The following is an 18,694-nucleotide window of genomic DNA, read 5'->3' on the forward strand; positions in this document are numbered from 1 at the left end:
CCCAAGGAAGACTCAAAACGTGTAGCATGAGTCATGTATGGTTTTCACTTGGAATCCTGTGAATGTATTAAACGTATTGTTCTTAAAAAAAAAACAAAAAACAAAAAGAGACAAGGAATCCAGTATGATTAGCAATATTTCCACAAGTCAGAGACTACTTAAATATTAGAGAAAGTAATCATGGCAGTGGCAACAGATGATCAGCCCTAATAGAAGGAACTGCCCACTCACCATTCACATTAAGAATTGTAATCCTGTGATGTGTCTGGACCACATACTGTGAAATGACCTTTTTCTAAATTTTTTAGTTGTAGACAGACATAATACTTTATTTTATTTTTTTATATGTGGTGCTGAGGTTCAAACCCAGTGCCTCACACATGCTAGGCAAGTGCTCTACCACTGAGCTACAACCCCAGCCCAGAAACAACCATTTTTAGGGGTTCATTTCTTTTGGAAAATAAATGACAATTTGCAAGCAGAAGCAATTTCTACACAGAACTCTCTATTTCATTGAACAGAAAAACTTTTTCACACAATGAAAGTCCTGAAAAAGTAACATAAAAACAATGAAATGATAATGTGAAATTAATCATATCATATTAATAAAAGGAAAAAAATGTATGACCACCTCAATAAATGTAGAAAAAAGCATTTTGACAAAATTAAGCACCGTTTCAGGATAAGACATTCAATAACCCAGAAATAGAAGAAAACTTTCTTAACCCAATACAGAGGTCTCTTGACAACCTCACAGCCCACATTGAACTCAACAGTAAAATGACTGAATGTTCTGCTTCTGTGATCAGGAACACGACACAGACATCCACCCACTCTGGCCACATCTAGTCAATACCATACTGGAGGTTCTGTCCGGAGCAATGGGGCAGAAAAAGAAAGAAAAGCCACACACATTAAAAAAGGAAGAAGTCACCTCTATTCGTAAGTGACAGGATCTTATATGTAGAAAATCCTAAGGAACCAACCAAAAAAAAAAAAAAAAAAAAGACAAAAAAACATTAGGACTAATACAAGTTTAGCAAAGCTGCAGTATATAAAATCAATATACCAAAAGCAGTTGTATTTCTATATACTAGCAATACACATTCCAAAAATGAAATTAAGAAAACTATTCTGCTTATAATTATTCAAAAAGAATAAAATATTTAGGTATAAATGCAATCAAAAGAGTACACCAAAATCTACGAACACTGCCAAAAGCAACAGTGCCTAAACCAACCCAAAGATATCTTATGTTCTTTCATATTGGTAAGATGTCAATATTCTTGATAGTTATCTGCATAGTCAACACAACTCCTATCAAAATCCCAGCTGCTTTTTTCTTTTTTAAACAAGAGTTAATGAGCTAGTCTTCAAGTTCATATGGAAATATAAGGGACTTAGAATAGCCAAGACAATCTTGATAAATAAAAACAAACGTGGAGGATTCATACTGCCCAGTTTCAAAACTTAAAACACAGCCATAGTAATCAAGGTGGCGTGGTACCTGAATAAGGACAGACAGATCAATGGAACAGAGGTGAGAGCTCAAAAATAAACACTTATTTCTCATGGTCATTTTGGTTTTCAGCAAAGCAATTCAATGCATAAAGAATGAACTTTTTAACAAATGGTGCTAGGACAATCAGAAAACCTCCTGCAAAAGAGTATAGTCACACCTCTAGAGACCTCACAAAAATTAACTTGAAATGGATCATAGGCCCAAAAGTTAAAAGCTGAAACTACAAAACTCTTCGAAGAATACATAGGACTCTAGGCAATGGTTTCTTAAATATGGCACCAAAAGTACAAGTAATGAAGTAGGACTTCATTGAATTTGAAAATTTTATCATCAAAAAAAAGTGATAAGATAGCCCATTGAAAATACCTGGAAATCATACATCTGCTAAATGACTTGTATGGAGAATATATAAGGAAGTCTTACAGCTCAATGATAACACCCTGACTTCACCAGTCCTCTAAGCCAGTGGCCTCAGTCACAGAACCTCTGTCATGCAATTACAACTTTACAGACATTTGTGAAATTGCATTCATGTCCGTCTCCTCGATCAGACTGAAAACCTCACAATGCAGGGTCTGCCTTTGCTCATCATCCCCAGCACCCTGCCTGCCTTTCATTCAACAAAAACTGTGCCAGACACTGCTAGGTGCTGAGCACCTACAAGAAACATCACAGATGAGACCCTTAACCTCCAGCAGCTTCTGTCCTACTTAAGGAGAAGGCTGTGTTAAAATTAAACTCATAAACCAAGGAATACAATCACTGGTGCCAGACTGGTGATGCACACCTATAATCCCAGTGACTTGGAAGGCTGAGGCAGGAGGATTGCAAGTTCAAGGTCCACCTGGGCAACTTATTGAGATCCTGTCTCTGAATAAAATAGAAAGTGCTGGTGACTTAGCTCAGAGGTAGAGTGCTCACCCAGCATGTACAAGGCTTGATCCCCAGGACTGTTTAAAAAAAAAAAAAAATTCAAGAAAATGGACATAAAATTGGTACAACATAAATATTTGTCCAAAGAGTGAGCAACAAAGAACATTATCTAAATGTGACTTGAATCCTAAAATTACAAAAGCAGCTTCCATTTATATCACACCATAGTCCCACACTTCTGTCTACCACACCGGGTCAGGTTAAATTCAAAGTTTTATAAACTCCCTGGAAAGCTAAAAGGCATTCCGATGCATGCAATCGGGCCTGGGTAGCCTTTAATTCTTAGGACTAGAAATAGGCAGATTTCCCCAGCTGTGATGGAGTCCGCAGCCAGGTCTATCTCATGATTCAGGAATCCTGACACAGTGCTCTGGTGGTTACAACTTGTGATTTTAAAAGATTCACAAATGTGTGAGGAATGAGCAAAGAGAGACTGCAGAAAAAGTCCCCTCCAGTGGCCAGCTGCCACATCTTTCCCACGTCTTTCCATCTGCCCCTGCAGAGGGGCAAAGCACCTTACATCTGACAGTCCTGAGGCCAAGCTCTGAGCACTATTATCAAAACTGATTCAGTGAAAATTAAAAACTTCTCTTTTGCTCTTTAGCCATTTGACAAATATTTACTGAGTACCTAGTATATGCAGGTACTCCTGTGAGGCACTACATGTGCTGAGAATACAGCAGAAAATGAATCCAACAAAAATCCCTTCGCCTGTGGAATCCAAAATCTGTTGAGAGGAATGATCTCAACTTCTGCCCCATAAAATATAAGCAAGAATGGTCCTTGGAGTCAAGTGCCAAATGCCAGGTTGCCAGGCCATCTGCCTGTCCCTTACTGTCCCAATGAAATGCTCTTTGCCTTCAAGAGGCCACAGACAAAAATAGCAATGTCAGGCCACTGTGAAAACTGCAGACACAAATGGGTCACCTGGGGTCAGGGAAGTCTTCCCCAGCCAACTTCAGGTCAGATCTACAAGGTGAGTAGGAATTAGCTGGGCTGTCGGAGCCAGCTGGGGATGCCAGAGACATCTGTGCAGAGAAGGAGGGGGAAGGGAGCAGAGGGGCAGGTTCTACGAGCAGAAGCAACAGTGGAAATAAAGCCCTGGAGGAGCGGGAGAGAGTACGGCCCAGTTAGGAAATTTTAAAACTTCTAAATGGCTTTAGCAAGGGGAGGAGAGGCAGCAGCCTCTTTGACCCCATGGGGAACTCCTGAACAGGTTTTAAGCAAGAGAGTGATGGGATTCAATCTGCTCTTTAGAAAGGTCATCTTAGCGGCAGAATAGAGAAAATACTATAGCAGCGCAGCAGCCCAGCGGGGCAATCAGGGAGATCTGGGAGGTTACTGAACAGGAGAGCTGGGAGCAGGAGGAGAATTAGGAAGAGGTCCCAGTTCCTGTCTGAGCAGCTGAACGAAGTCAATGGCACTCTCCATGTGACTGGGCTCACAGACAGATCCTTTTCTTTGGAGAAGGAGGTTAAGGGAGCAGGTAGTCTTGGTGGTGGTGAGCAGGCAGTGCCTATGTATCCTACAATGAAAGGGTGCAAAGGGTAGGGCTGTGGTTTGGGTCTGGAATGTCCCCCAAAAGCTCACAAGTTAAGGGCTTTGTCCCCAGCTCACTGAGTTATTGGGAGATGGTAAAACGTTAAGAGATGGGGACTGATGGGAGGTCTCAGGTCATTGAGAGCATGCCCTCAGAGGGAATTAGGGGACCCTGTTCCACTTTTTTGCTTCTGTCCATAAGGTAAAACTGTCCTCTGCCATGCATACCCACAGTGACATACTGCCTCCTCTTGGGCCCAAAAGCAATAGGCAATCTGACCGAGGACTGAAACCTCCAAAACTGTGAGTCTAAATAAACCTCTTGATTTCATTATCTCAGGTATTTTATTAAAGTGATGGAAAGCTGACTAGCTCAAGGAGGCAGGTGATTAAACAGGTCCAGAGCTCGGAGACAGGTCTGGGCTGGGGTAGCAAGACACAGCCCTGTTAGATCACCAGGGGTAGTCTGCCAAGCAAAGCACCAGGACCCACGTGAAGGACACCAACGTTCAAAGACTGCAAGAGGGCAGAGCCTGAAGCCCACAAGGAAACCAAGGCAGGTGGTGGAAGCAGAAGGAAAACCAGAAGGTTGAAGACACTGAGAAGGCAAGGGAAGAGTTTCAAGGAGAAAAGAATGAAAGTGACGCAGACTGTGCTGTCAGGTCAAGAGGGCCAGAGTGGAAGCTGTGTCCTGGACTGAGCACCAGATCCACCACGCTGCTGAGGCTGGAGTTAGTGGGCTTCAGGCACTGTTGGCCACAAGGCCAGGGTGAGGAGGCAGAGGACATTTTGGTGAGATTGGGAAGTGCTATGGCTGGGGGAAACGAGATCTAGAAAGATGGCAGAGAATTGAGTGTATTACAGGACAGTGGGATGAACCTCCATAGGTCAGATGAGGCTGAAGAGACAGAGGCGACCAACGCTGATCCTCAGTGCTGATCCCACATCCACAGCGGTGACACAAATCAGCTTCAGGAAGAGGGTCCCTTCTCTGCTTAGAGGGAGGCAGGCCAACAGGATGACGCTCGCACCCAGCTGGGGAGCAGGCTGGAAGGTGCAAGTCAGCCGGCTTTGCACACTAAGGAAATTTATGAAAGGCAAAGGGCAAACAGGGGTCAAGGTGTTTCAGAAAGACATGGGAAGTCTAGGACAGTGATCGTGGCCAAGGCTGGGAGAGAAGCCTAAGCAAAACAAGAGTTCTCCTGGGCAGAGCCTGTGACCTAGCTTTATTGGTTTATGGGGTCACTATGCTAGGTGATAGGTGATTATGTGATTTCTCCAGCAGCTCTTAGAAAGCAGAGGCAGAGTTCTACCAAGTACACAAAGGAAGGACAATGGTGCTTGACGATGACAGGATGGGGCAGGGAGAGAAGCCAGGAGCCTGGAAGGGACGAGCAATGTGTGCAGAGGGCTGGAAGGAGTAGAGTTCAGAGAGCATGGCGATCATGCTTAGGATTTCAGAGGTCGGACAGGCAACTGCAGGAGATGACACGGATCCAGGAAGTGCCTCGGGGCAGTGGGTGAAGCAAGGTGGAGAGGCCACCACTGGAAAGCAGGAGGTCAGGTGTTGATCATCAGAACCCAGGGTGATGCAGCAGGTGGTCAGAGGAGAATGATTTTGAGTCAAATGCTCCAGTCTCCAGGGACAGAGGTGGAGAATGTGGGTGCAGAGGGAGGAAGAAAAACACAAAATAACAAAATGTCACCTGCCCCAAAGGAATGGCACTCAAAGCTCCTCCTTCACTGAATGCGTGCTATGTGTTGCAAGAAAGATATTTATTAGCTTATCTGGTCCCCACAAGCACGCTACACAGGCCTCTTGTATCGATGGAAAACTGAGGCTTGCTGGCTGAGAACTTTCCAGGATCACAGAGCCTAAACATGGACAGATGCAGAATTCGTGGTTCAAGCTTCCCAAATACCAGTGCTGCTCTGCCCCCACATACTCACAGACAGACAGGGTAGATTGCATTATTTATGCCCCAGCAATCGCTTATCCCCATGCAAGACCTCTCTAATTGAGCCTCACAGCACTTCCAAGGAGGAGGGGCCAGGGGCTGCCAGCTGCCTGGTAATGAGCCGGCTGTCCTCCCCATGCCATACTCCCTGCGATGGAGGCCGCAGTAATTACCCAGAGCCCATTAACAAGCACCCAGAGTGCGATGTGCTAATAGGACCAGAGCAAACACATCAAAATATTAGCTTTTAGGGATGCCCCAGTGCAGAATTTATATTTCCAAAAGGGCTGACCTGATCACAATGCAACAGGAAAAAATCCCTTCCTTCCCACCATTTCCCAAACAAAGCAGTCAGGTGTTTGAATCCCAAAGACAATGGAGCTTCATTCTATGGAGCCCAGCAGCTACCTCGCTGGTTTAGGGTGTCAAAAAGTAGTGCCACAGTCTTGGTACAAAAGAGATAGGACAAAACAAGGGTGAAGAGGTTATCGCATCCATTTGGTTTTTAATAATTTGGCATTAATTTATTTGGATGTCAATAAGACACAATGGAAAGGCCTAGAGAGGGAAAGCTGTTTTTCAGGTGGAGGCCCTCTGGGTGGATCTGAGCAAATCTTAGAGCTTCCAAAGAAGAAGAGAATAGAGTGGTCATCAGTGCCTGGGAAGGGAGTGGGGCAGGGGGGATGGAGAGAGGATGGTCTGACAGGACAGGGAGCAGCTGGGTAGAAGGAATAACTTCTAATGATCTGCAGAACAGTAGGAATAATTATGGCTGATGAAAATCAATTTAGTATCTCAAAATAGCTAGTAGAGAGGACTTAGAATGTTCTCAACACCAAAGAAAGAATGTCAGAGGTGATAAAATGCCAATTACTCTGATCTGATTATTACACATTGTATACATGTATTAAAGTGTCACACTGCACCCCATGTGACCCCAAGTGTGTACCAATTTCTATGTGCCAATAAAAATAAAATTATATTTTTTTAAAAATCTTGGAGCTTCACATCATACTTGGGAGATTTCCAGGACCATCGACAGCAAGGGGGCAGTGGGTAGCTCCTCCGCCCTGCAGCCCCCTGCCTCGGAAACAACAGCACATTCACAATCACCAGGCAACATCCCACTCACTTCAATCCTAAACTTGAGCCCAGCTCTCGTGCTGATTATTCTTAACATACTCAACCAGGAAGCAGCTTGATTTTGTCCTCAAATACTTCGCACTCCAAGAGAACTGCATGCTCCAGATTCTTTTCTTTTAAAATATATTTTTTAGTTGTAGATGGACACAATAACTTTATTTCACTTTTTTATTTTTATGTGGTGCTGAGGACCGAACCTAGTCTCTCACACATGCTAGGCAAGCAATCTACCACCGAGCTACAGCCCCAGCCCCTCCAGATTCTTCACTGGCAACCTGGGCCACTTTCTCCTTGAAGCATCAGCACACACCTCAGGAGAGAACTTGGGAAATAGCCCTGCAGGTGGAGCAGCTGGGACTCCACTCAATGCTCAAAAGTAAGAGTTAGGATTTTCTCTCCTCCGCCCTCCCCACCCGCCCTGTCCTCAAGGCCAGCAGCTCTGCAGAGAGGGAACTAATCTCAGATCACTGAGGTGAGTGAAGGTGATAATGATGAGCCTTGGATGAGCTGTTTAATCTTTTTATAATCTCCCTGGTCCCCGAGCCTTATGAGGGAAGCTGCTGTTACCCAAGTCATGAGGAAATTAGAAACACACCTCAGGCAAACATGCTCTAATTTACAACAGAAATTAAAAAGCAGTACATTTCAAATGGGTCACTGTACGCAGACACAGACTTGGCAAATTTCACGGCATACACCGAGTCCAAGAATTTTCAGAAAACTCTCAATTCTGATAATTCACACAGCTGAGGTTACCTACAATCAACTGCCATTGATCCCAAGTTCTGAAGCACATGGTCCCTTTTTCTCTTTACAGTCTATTTGATGATTACCTTGTGCCCACTGATTTGGGATGAAGTCTGAGATTTACCATCTTACTTCTGCTAAGAAAAGTAATTTCTCAGCTACAAAAGAAAACACATTCTCAATTCTGAGCACCCTCTGACTCTCCCTGGAGATGAAGATTCTTCCACTTACTTCTCTGATACAACTGGACCCCAAGCAGTCCCTGGTAACTGCCAGACCAAAAAAAAACCACATGACTATTAACACCAGTATTTTTTAAATTATGCAAATGCATTCTGATTCTACAAATTCCATGGAGAATGTCTACAAGATTTGGGGTCTCACACAAGGCTCCCTCCCCACCAGGACTTCTCATATGTACCAGCTGTCCTGAGCCTCCATCCCCAGGGCATATAACACCCTTCTACTGAGCTACCACCACTCCCCTTCTCAGACTTCCACCTGCTTCCCCTACGCTGGCACAGATCCACACGGAGTCATTTTTAAAAAGTCAATCAACTGGCCAGGCATGGTGGTGCACATCTATAATCTCAGGGGCTCAGGAAGCTGAGGCATGAGGATTGCAAGTTTGAGGGCAGCCTGGGCAACTTATAGAGACTCTATCTCAAAATAAAAAAGAATAAAAAGGGCTTGGGCTATGGCTCAGTGGTACAGCAACCCCAAAATTCAATCCCCAGTACCAAAAAAAAAAAAAAAAAAAAAAAAAGAAAAAAAGAAAAAGGAAGAAAAAAAAAAAAAAAGAAAAAGTCAACCAATTGATGGCATCCCCGCTGCTCAGCATCTCCAGCAGTTTTCAATTACACATAGATTAGAATCTCAACTGCTTACCAGGCTTAGCAAGCTAATAGGATGTGGCTGCCCTGATCATCTCTGGGCCTCCCTCGCATCTTTTCTCCTGAAGTTCTGTACTCTCTAGCCAGCACTGGTCTTCTTGCAGAGCCTTCTGCATGTGCTGTGTGCTCTGCCTGGGAAACCCGGCTTCCATATTTACCCATGCCCCTTTGCCTCTATTCAGTTCCCACTGTCCCATAACCCCCATAGAGATACCTTGCTGCTGCCACTTCTGTCCCCTAGTCACTACCTGGTACCACATCCTACATGGGTTACTCACCCGTGTGTCTCTCATCTGCCCTAAGAACTAGACTGCGTCAGTCACTGTCACATTATACTGGCTGACCCAGGAAAGCCATTCCATATTTACTAAGCAATCATTCATCGACCCATTTTGCCAGGAATCCCCTGACTCCGATCAAAGATGGTTCTTATCCACTAAAGACCTATGAAATCAAAATCACATGTTTTGGGAATAAGCAGAAAACACTCAGCAAATACACCGGATACAGCAGGTAAGCATGCTGCCTGGGTAGCCAGGCACTCTGGTGCCCACGTCCACTAGTCTGAAAAAGTAGGGGTGGCTGCTGCTGCAAGAAAGACCTCCTCCTTTAAGATCCCCACTTCTCCAGATAAAGTCAAGAAGTAAAAGGGCTGTTCTTGAATTAGGAGCAAGAAACTCTTGAATTCAGTTGCCCAGTTCAGAATCTCTCTTCTCATGCTGACCTTACAGTGTTAAGTTTCTGACATTTTTATCTTCCTAATCTTTTTTAACAACGTTAAACAACAATGTTTTAAATCCCAAAGTGTTTTTCCAAAATAAATATATTTACTTCCTTTTGAAGAAAAATGCCCAGATTACAGAAGGTTTTCCTAAAATGTGTTTCTGACAGTTGCAACTTATATTAGAAGAACTACCCCTAACATATGCAGGTATTATTTCATTATTTATGAAATATAAATATGATCAGGTAATTTTGTCATAGTTACAAAATAACATCAAAATATCTGCCCTTCGGCTCTGTGCCACATCCCTGTGAGAATGAAGGACCATTCTCAGCAATCGGACTGTGGACATACCAGAAAATGTCGACATTACTCCGAAGGGACACACAGTTATGCGAAGGGCCCAAGAGGAACCCTCAGGAGGGATTCAATCATATCATTGTAGACACTCCGCCTCCTCGGAAAGGAAAATGAAGAGCTATAGGTTGACAAATGGTGGGAATAGGAAGGAACTGGCCACTGTTCGGATGATCTGTAGTCGTGTACAGAACATGATCAAGGGTGTCACACTGGGCTTCCGTTACTAGATGAGGTCTGTGAGCACTCACTTCCCCATCAATGCTGTTATTCAGGAGAATGGGTCCCTATTGAAATCTGAAATTTCTTGGGTGAAAAATATATCCGCAGGGTTCAGATGAGGACAGTTGTTGCTTGCTCAGTGTCTCAAGCTCAGAAAGACAAATTAATCCTTGAAGGAAATGACATTGAACTTGTTTCAAACTCAGCTGCTTTAATTCAGCAAGTCACAACAGTGAAAAACAAGGATATCAGAAAATTTTGGATGCTGTTTATGTGTCGGGCTGATGAATAAGAGCTAAGAGTTATCCAGCCACAGTCCTGGAGTCAATGTGATATTTCAGTGATGCAATAAAAGGTCTCTATTTAAATATACATATATGTACATGTATATGTGTATATGTATATATCTGCACTTCAAAGTAGAAAGTAGGGAAACTTTCCATAATGAAGCTGCCAGCATTCTGAGCTTTATTCACTGAACTATTCTCACATAACAGCCCATTTTCTGTAGATATTTAGTACCCCAGAGCAATAATTTATATTAACTTGACATTGATTGTACCTTGTGATTCTAAGACATGTAGTTCCTCTAAAAGGGAGGAGAGGGGTGGGGCAGAAGTTTTCTGATAAAGCTGATCAATGAGAATCAGGCCAACAGCGGCAAGAGAGGCGATCAGTCAACTTAACAAGACACAAATTGGTGTGCAAAAATCATCTGTGACCCTGGCTGGCTCACCAGTCTGCTCAGGTTAAAGTCCTACAGGACAGCTGCCACCACTCATGCAATTCAGAACAGTCCTTGTCAAAAACGTCACCAGTGCACACCACCCTCAGACTTACCTACACTCCTTACACTTTCTGTGAAAGGCCAAGATTCCCTTTTAATGTAAGGTTAAATGTCCCACTATGACCCGCTGTAGTTCCACAGGGGGTTAAATGAAAAGGCCTTAACTGATCAAAAGAGGAAGTAGAATAGAATGTGGATTCAGAGACAGAGTGAGCACACAGAAAAATAGAGGAAGAAGCAGGGAAGGTCAGAGAAAGAGGGACTGAGTGGGGAAAAGACAGAATGGAAAGGAAGAGACCAAGAGCAAGCCAGACAGAGCCCCAGGATAGAGGGGAAAGTGAAAAAACAGCAGGCAGTAAAACAAAGACTGATAGGAGACAGACACAGAGGAAAAGCACAGAAAGAGAGAGGCCGGAACAGTCCTGGGAAGAAGAGTGATGTGTCTCAAGGAGAAGCTGCTGGTTAGAGTCCCTCTTGTTCCACGTACTGTACTTATACCATATGTGGGAAGTGAACAAGCCTGGAACTCCGCCTAAGAACATCTGCTGCGGACTCTAAGAGCCCTAATAATAGCACAGCTGGTGTCCTCAGTCGAATGAGCTCACCGCCCATGTGACTGCTCCTTCCTTGGCAGCTCCTCCAGAGAAAGGAGGCAACCGGGAAAGGCCCGCCTTCTCCTCTCCCCCGTCAGGCTTTATTTCCCCCAGGGCCTCCATTCTTCCCTTCCAGAAACCACTCCCACCCACTTTCCTGGGCTACGTTACTCAGATCCAGCAGTTCCTCTGAACAGACATGTCCTTATCATGAAAGGCAAATATCAGAAATAAAAGGTGGGGACATCACTACAGATCTTAGAGGAAATAAAAGGATAACAGTTATACCAATTAATTCAACACTGATGACATGGACAAAGTCCTTGAGGTAGACTACTTACCAAAACTCACAACTAGAAAATCTGAATAAGCCTTTTATCTATTCAAGAAATGGAGTTCCTAAGAAAAACCCTTTCCACAATGCAAGGAAAGGCCAGTGTGTCCCCAGTGGGCCCTGCTGCCAGGGTATGGCCCCTCCAAAAGCACTGGTGACTCCAGGTCTGAGGACGCAAGTCTGAGACAGGGAGCCCTTCCAGGGAGAAGTGTTGCTAGGAGGAAAGGGAGCAGGGGAAAATAGGGAAGGGGCGGGAGGTCAACAAAGGAGTGGCTCACAGCCAGGAAGTTTTAACCCTTTCTGGTGCAAGTTTTGAAACGAAGTCCCATCACAGTACACTTCTGAAAGACCAGCTAGCATTTTAAGAACCTGCACCTTAGCATGGAATGGGGAAGAATTTCAGCCTCTAAGGGGAAGCCGGGCTGGAAGTGCCAAAAGGAGACTCCAATTGGCACTGATGCTGGCTGTCTCCATAGCGATTGGAAGAGGAGCTGAGAAACCTGGGATCTCTCACACTCAGTCCCGGCAACACATCCTGACTGCCAGGAAGAGCCAAGTGGATATGAAACATGAGGCTTATTCACCAGAAGAAGACAAAGGTGGCCACCCTTCAAAGCCCGCACTCGATGACAAGCAATAGCGTGGATGGGTTTGTAGGGGTGCGGTGCTGAGGTTAACAAATTACTAAATTCCATTCCTGTCTACAGGTAATTATGCAATAGCAATCACACAGGAGTTAGCAGGGGGCAATCATTAACCTTCCCTACTGCTAAACACTGTTACATACTGAAAGTGGGTGTTTCACTCCTTGTTAATACCATAATAATAAGCTATCTAAATAAGTCATGCAAGCCTTAACAGTTCCATGCTTTGTTTTATAACATCAGTTATAAATCACTCCTGCTGTGAAAGCTACAAAACTTGTGAAAATTCAAAGACAAAGATTCCGGTATTTAAGAGCTACCATAAATACTTCATAGGTCATTCCCGCGAATGTTTAGTACACTGAGAAGATCCCCCTGCAGCACAGTTGTTGTCCTTCATAAAATCTTGGAAGCCTTCCCATAATCAATTATAGCTTCAGTCTTTGTCCTTCCAACTTTGTCTTTCCCCTCTTTTTAGGTCTCACATCCAGGTCAAGTCCCTCTTTCTCAAGTCTGAGATTCCCCCTGGCTCCATCTGCAGGCCCACGACAGAGCCCTGCCCAGCCATAGTGGCACCTGACACAATAGGAAAATACATAATACTGATTCTGTCTTTCAACTTTTGATTTTATTTATCATGGATCTTTTGGCACTTAGGGTTTTTAAAGTAATGCATTAAAATATTACTTATCTCAGGCTAGGGGTGTAGCTCAGTGGTTGAGCATGTTTACCCTGAGCAAGTTCCTCAGTTTGATCCCCAACACCACACACACACACACACAAATTATTTAATTCCTGAGATATGATACCCTCCCTTAAATTTTGTACCCTAGGTAAGTGTCTTCAATAGCTTCACTGGAGTCCTAGCCCTGGACCATGATAACAATACACCTTGGGCAGACCCAAGACAGACAGACAATACCCAGGTTCATTAACTACCCTGAAGACTGGACAACAGCTGCCTCAAAAACCATCTACCAGGGTTGTCTGTTCTAAATGCCTTCAAGGGGTAAGTTGGATGAAGATCCACAAGTCAGAAATAGTGAGATTCCATGGAAGAAATATTTTATATCCTTTTGCACCTCTATCTGATAGTTGACAAATCCACTAGAACCTTTCATTTTCATGCACATTGAACCCAATTAATTTTTACTTACACATACACCTTACACTGTCGGAGCACTTTATATATAACCACACTCCTGGCCTCCATCACTGAAGGAAAGCTTTGCCTGTTTCTGAAGTCACACAGGTGAACTTCTATGTGTGGTGTCTTTTGCTCAACATTTTGTCTACAACATTTATTCACTGGTTGCATGTATTAGCACGTCACTCCTTTTCACTGCTGAGTAATACCCCAGTATGTGATTACATCACAATTTGTTTATAGAGTCACCCACTGATGGCATCTGGGTTGTTTCCAGTTGAGGACTATCGTGAGTAAAGTTGCTATGAACTAGGTACATATAATTGCTTGTTTCTGTTGATTACTTGTCAATCTTTGGGTCAAAAGACATATTCAACTTTAATAAACATTAACAGATTTCCAAGTGGCTGTTCTTTATACATGGTGTGTGACACTTGCAGTTGTTTCCACACCCTTCTCAGCATTTGGTGGTGTGCGATTTTCTTATTTTATTCCATTCTCAAGGGGACTGCAGAGGTCTCCTTGCTCAAACAGGCCATGTCCGAGTTCTCTAATTTTACCATGATTCTATAGCTCCGAGAGTGCAAACTGTAAAATCTCAAGTAAGTCATATTAAAAAAAAAAAAAAAAAAACTCACAAAAAGATACAGTAAACTCTCTGTCAGAGCTCGCTAATTTCAGGAATCCATAAAATATAAACACCTCTGAGAGACAGCCTAGATGTGTTGGCAAGGAAACCTGACAAATGGAACAAGCACCAACAGAACTCCTGTACCCAACAGGTTGCTATAGAGGGTTTACTAGGCTAAGCCAACATTTCTTCTGAACAATGGAAAACCAAGTGATACAACCACAAATATTTGCAAGCCTACTTACTACATATAAACAAACCCAAAGGACCTGCCAGCCTTTATCTATCTCACTTGGCCTCCGGCAACAGGGTGACCACAAACCCTACCTGTTGCCATAAGAGCTCTCCTCCACGCACACACCCCAGCACTTCTGATCTTCTCCCAATCTTTGCTCGCTGCTCTGAGTTCTTCTACCAAGACATCAATACTGTCTCCACAGTATGGTCCTCAATCCCTTACCTCAAACCTGGATCTCTATTCCAAGTGTCAGTCCCAAATGTCCCACTGCCCTGAACATCTCGCTTGGAAATCTCAGGAGCACATCATGGCACATTTTAAATTAGTGCCCTCCAGGGCCTTGCACCTGGACCACTGAGTTATGGTAGTCTGACTCAGACACCTCAGTCTCACCCTTGACTCTGCCCCTCCACACCCCACCAGCAAACGAGCCTCAGCTTTTCTCCTCAATGCCACTAAAACACACCCACTTCCTTCCATCCACAATATCACTCACCCTAAATGAAGTCACCACCCTATCACCCTGAGTACAGCCAGAGCTTCGGTGGCAGGGCTTAGTCACGGAGGAGGTGAAGGAGGCCAAGGACCCATACACTGGCCTGGGACACGTTCCCAAGGTGAAGCCAGACACCTCTCCTAATGCCACCCAGTCCCACCATGGGCCCTTCTCTTTGGAAACTGCAAAATTTATCAATTTTCTGCCTTAGTGACCAAATGCGGATGCAGCTTCTGAGTTTGTGAGGGAAATTCTTAAATTTGCTAGTGAGAGTCACCCTGCCATGCTGCCTCCTGCCAAATAGAGAATTCAGTACACCATGAAGGATGGATCATAAGATAACCAAAGTCCTAGAAATATTTATAATGTTCTTTATTCCCGTCTCTCATTTCTAACATCAGGAGACCAGGTAACATTCAATAGTGGTTAAAACATTCCTCTTGTACTAAAGTAATCTGTTTTCACATAAAACACTTTCCTATCTTCTGAGTACAGAATAAACACATCTATTGCCTCAGTCAACACTGTAGTCTACTTGCCCAAAGATTTGTCTTTCACACCTTTTACCCACTGTTGTCATTAAAACATTCTGCTTGCCTTTCTCAAATCGAAAGCTGTTTTCTCAAATATACAACAACAAACTACATTTCTTCCACTAGAGACCTTTGGAATGTCTTGATATTTGTGTCCAAATATCAAGTCCAAAGGGAATTTTCTAATGCCTTGAGACCACTGCAAAGTTAACCCTTTCTCCTCAGATCCAAGGCAGGGAAATTAGTCACCAGGTGAGCAAAAACAATATGCCACACAACGCCTCAGTTCACAGGGGCTTTTCCAGTTTGTGCTACAAAGGTGAAGGCAGGCACACTCCGCCAGGGCATGGCCCCACACAGGGATGCCAGGCATGGTGCACAGTGATGCTCCAAAATTACGGGTGGATGAATGGCTCATAAGGAGCCCACTAACAACAATAATAACAGCTAACACAAAATGCATGCTGGAGCCAGTCACATGCATTAATTCATGTAATCCTCTTAATAACTATATGAGGTTACCATACCAGGCAATGATTCAGGAACTGTAGAAATAGGAGTTTGGGGGTTGGGATGTAACTCAGGGTAGAATGCTTGTCTAGCATGCATGAGACCTGGGGTTCAATACCCAGAATGGCAAAAAAAAGAAGAAAAAAAACAAAACAGGATTGTGGTGTTGTTTGTTTGTTTGTTTGTTTGTTTGTTTGTTTGTTTTAGGCGGGGGCCTGCTAGGCTAACATATCTATGCATCAATCTTCAAAGGGAAAAAAAGGAAACACACTTCACACACACAGCTGGTGTGCTATACTTCATCCAAACTATTAAATCTGAAGTTTTATTTTTTAACTAATGAATGAAAACAAAGCTGCAGAACTGTAATCATAAAACTCAGCATTTTATTTAAAATATATTCTAAATGCTAAAGTCTGTCTGGGGGAGACCTCTCCCTCTCTCTCTCTCTCTCTCTCTCTCTCTCCCCCTCCCTCCCTCCCCTCAAAGCCAGTAAACCAGCTGTCTCAGAAAGTCTGACCCCAGCTATGGCACTTACAGACCAAACTGGTGAGTCATACATATAGCAAATTGTTCCTTTTCCTCTTCCCACCCTCCTCCAAATCACTATAGTGTGTCCTGAATCACAGGTTTGGTTTTCTGTTTGTTTCTTTGGTGTTTTACATCCCCTGGCACAATTCTAACTTTGTAACATGACAAGAATCTTCCTGTCCCTTTAGTTGAAGTAAACCTCCAATTTTCTTCTCAGGATTGAAATTCTGCAGCGCAGACAAGGCCCACATCTTTGGACCCCTCACTTAATAGAAAAGGACCCTTAATATTCTCACTGTGTTGCCAGATCTCAGAGATACCAAATCACCAACTCAAATCCAAAGTCCAATAGGCTGATCAAAGTTATTGTCAGAATCCTGTATTCAGAATCACCAAACGTGGCTGGGGATGCAGTTCAGCAGTAGAGCTCATGCCTACCATGCACACAGCCCTGGGTTCAATCCCCAGCACCAAAAAAAAATAATTCCAAAATGCAACAGAGTGGTTTACCGAGTTACCTTTCTTTCCTTGTTAATCCATCAATTGACTCCAACTCAAAATATAAAACATGAGGGCAAAGAATGGAAGGAAAGAACAGAAACACTGGCATCTTCTAGGAACCATATTTACCCGCATCCCAGTGCACTTATTACATAAATTAAATGTGTTGCCCCAAGAATTTAACAGTGATCAGGAGGAGTATGGGCCAAATCAAGGACTCCTAATATCGCGATGCTTTCCAGGAATTTCCCCCAGTTCAAAGTAAGGCAGACTATGGTTGGTGCTGGGGAAATATCAGAATAAAGAGGGGAAAGTGGTTATTTCCTTTGAAATACCACCCCCATTAGGATGGTATTACACACACACACACACACACACACACACACACACACAGTGTAAGTGTCAGTAAGGATGTGGAGAAACTGAAATCTTTGTGCACCGCAGTTGGAAATGTGAAATGATAGAACCATTGGTTAAAAGAGCATAGCAATTCCTCCAAATACTAAGCACAGAATCACCATATTATCCAGCAACTAAAATTCCAGGTAGATAATTAGAAGAAGTGAAAGCAGGGATTCAAATAGATCTCTGTAAACCAACGTTCACAGCAGCAATATTCACAGCAGCCAAAAGATGGAAGAAACCCAAGCGTCCCTCAGTGGAAGAAATGATAAACAAAATGTGGCATTCACAATGGAATATTATTCAGGCTTAAAAAGGAAGTTCGGACACATGCTGCAATATGAAAGAGCTTTGCAGACATTGTTAGGTAAAATAAGTCAGATGTAGAAGGCCATCCTATACAATTTCACTTACATAAGGTTTCCTACACAGTCAACTTCACAGAGACAGAAAATAGGATGGTGGTTGCCAGGGGCTGAGGTGGAGAAATGGGGAGTTAGTGTTTAATGGGTACAGAGTTTTGGCTGGGGAAGATGAGAAGGTTCTGGAGATGTAGGATTGTCATATCTGCACAACAATGTAGATGTACCTAATGCTACCAAACTGTACTCTTAAAGATGGTTTAAAATGGTCAATTCTGTTATGTATCAGGTTTCTTAAAAAATGGAATGAAAGTCACTACATTAGGGATATCCTGTTATCTCTCAGACTGTGGGACTTGGGCACCTCTGGGGTGAGAAAAGAATTTAACAAAGACTAGTTACCTGTTTCCATCTGCACACCCTGGGAAATGCAGAGGGGGCTGAGAGCTCTGTACTAGTTAGGAAAGCAGGTCCAGTGACATGTGCTGGGCTCAGATCTACTTACTTTCTACCTAGTTTCTGTTCTGTTACTCTGCCCTTGTGATCTCTCAAATTCAGGGTGAATGACCTAGCACTTCAGATCCGCTCAGCAAAGAGTGGGTGGGTGACTGCATCTACTACTAGAAAATGTGGTTCTGCTCTGGCATATTTTCATGAACTTAAAAATATGACCCAAAGTTTGGGTGTGTGTTAGGGAGGTGGGGGTGAAGGGCTGATGGTGGGGACTGTTGTCCTCACTACTGATTTAAAATAACAGTGTGCCCCTTCTCTCTCAGATCTTCCCATTTTACAGTTCACTGCACACAATTAAAGGAGAGAGGTTGGGGACAGAATGAGTTCAGCAGTCTTTTCTAAGAAACCCTAATCCTTTTCCTTTCATTGCAGGACAGGAGGTTGAATGAAACCCCCAGCACCAGCTTTCCCAAGCAAGAGAGGGAGCAGGGATG

General features: G+C 43.6%; 1 protein-coding gene and 1 pseudogene across 2 annotated transcripts in view; one reads left to right on the forward strand and one right to left on the reverse strand.

Moving 5' to 3' along the window:
- Nucleotides 1–18,694, reverse strand: part of LOC306647137 (uncharacterized protein) — a gene marked incomplete at both ends in the record, with an annotated part of 65,551 nt that overhangs the window by 40,162 nt on the left and 6,695 nt on the right. The gene's annotated exons all lie outside the window — the stretch shown is intronic.
- LOC306646422 (large ribosomal subunit protein uL6-like) lies at nucleotides 5,431–11,186 on the forward strand (annotated as a pseudogene). The gene is made up of 3 exons: nucleotides 5,431–5,558; nucleotides 9,135–9,248; nucleotides 9,782–11,186. The product of its transcript is annotated as a large ribosomal subunit protein uL6-like (transcript).

Source organism: Sciurus vulgaris (genome assembly GCF_902686455.1).
Source record: "Sciurus vulgaris genome assembly, chromosome: 16".
Lineage (NCBI taxonomy): Eukaryota > Metazoa > Chordata > Mammalia > Rodentia > Sciuridae > Sciurus > Sciurus vulgaris.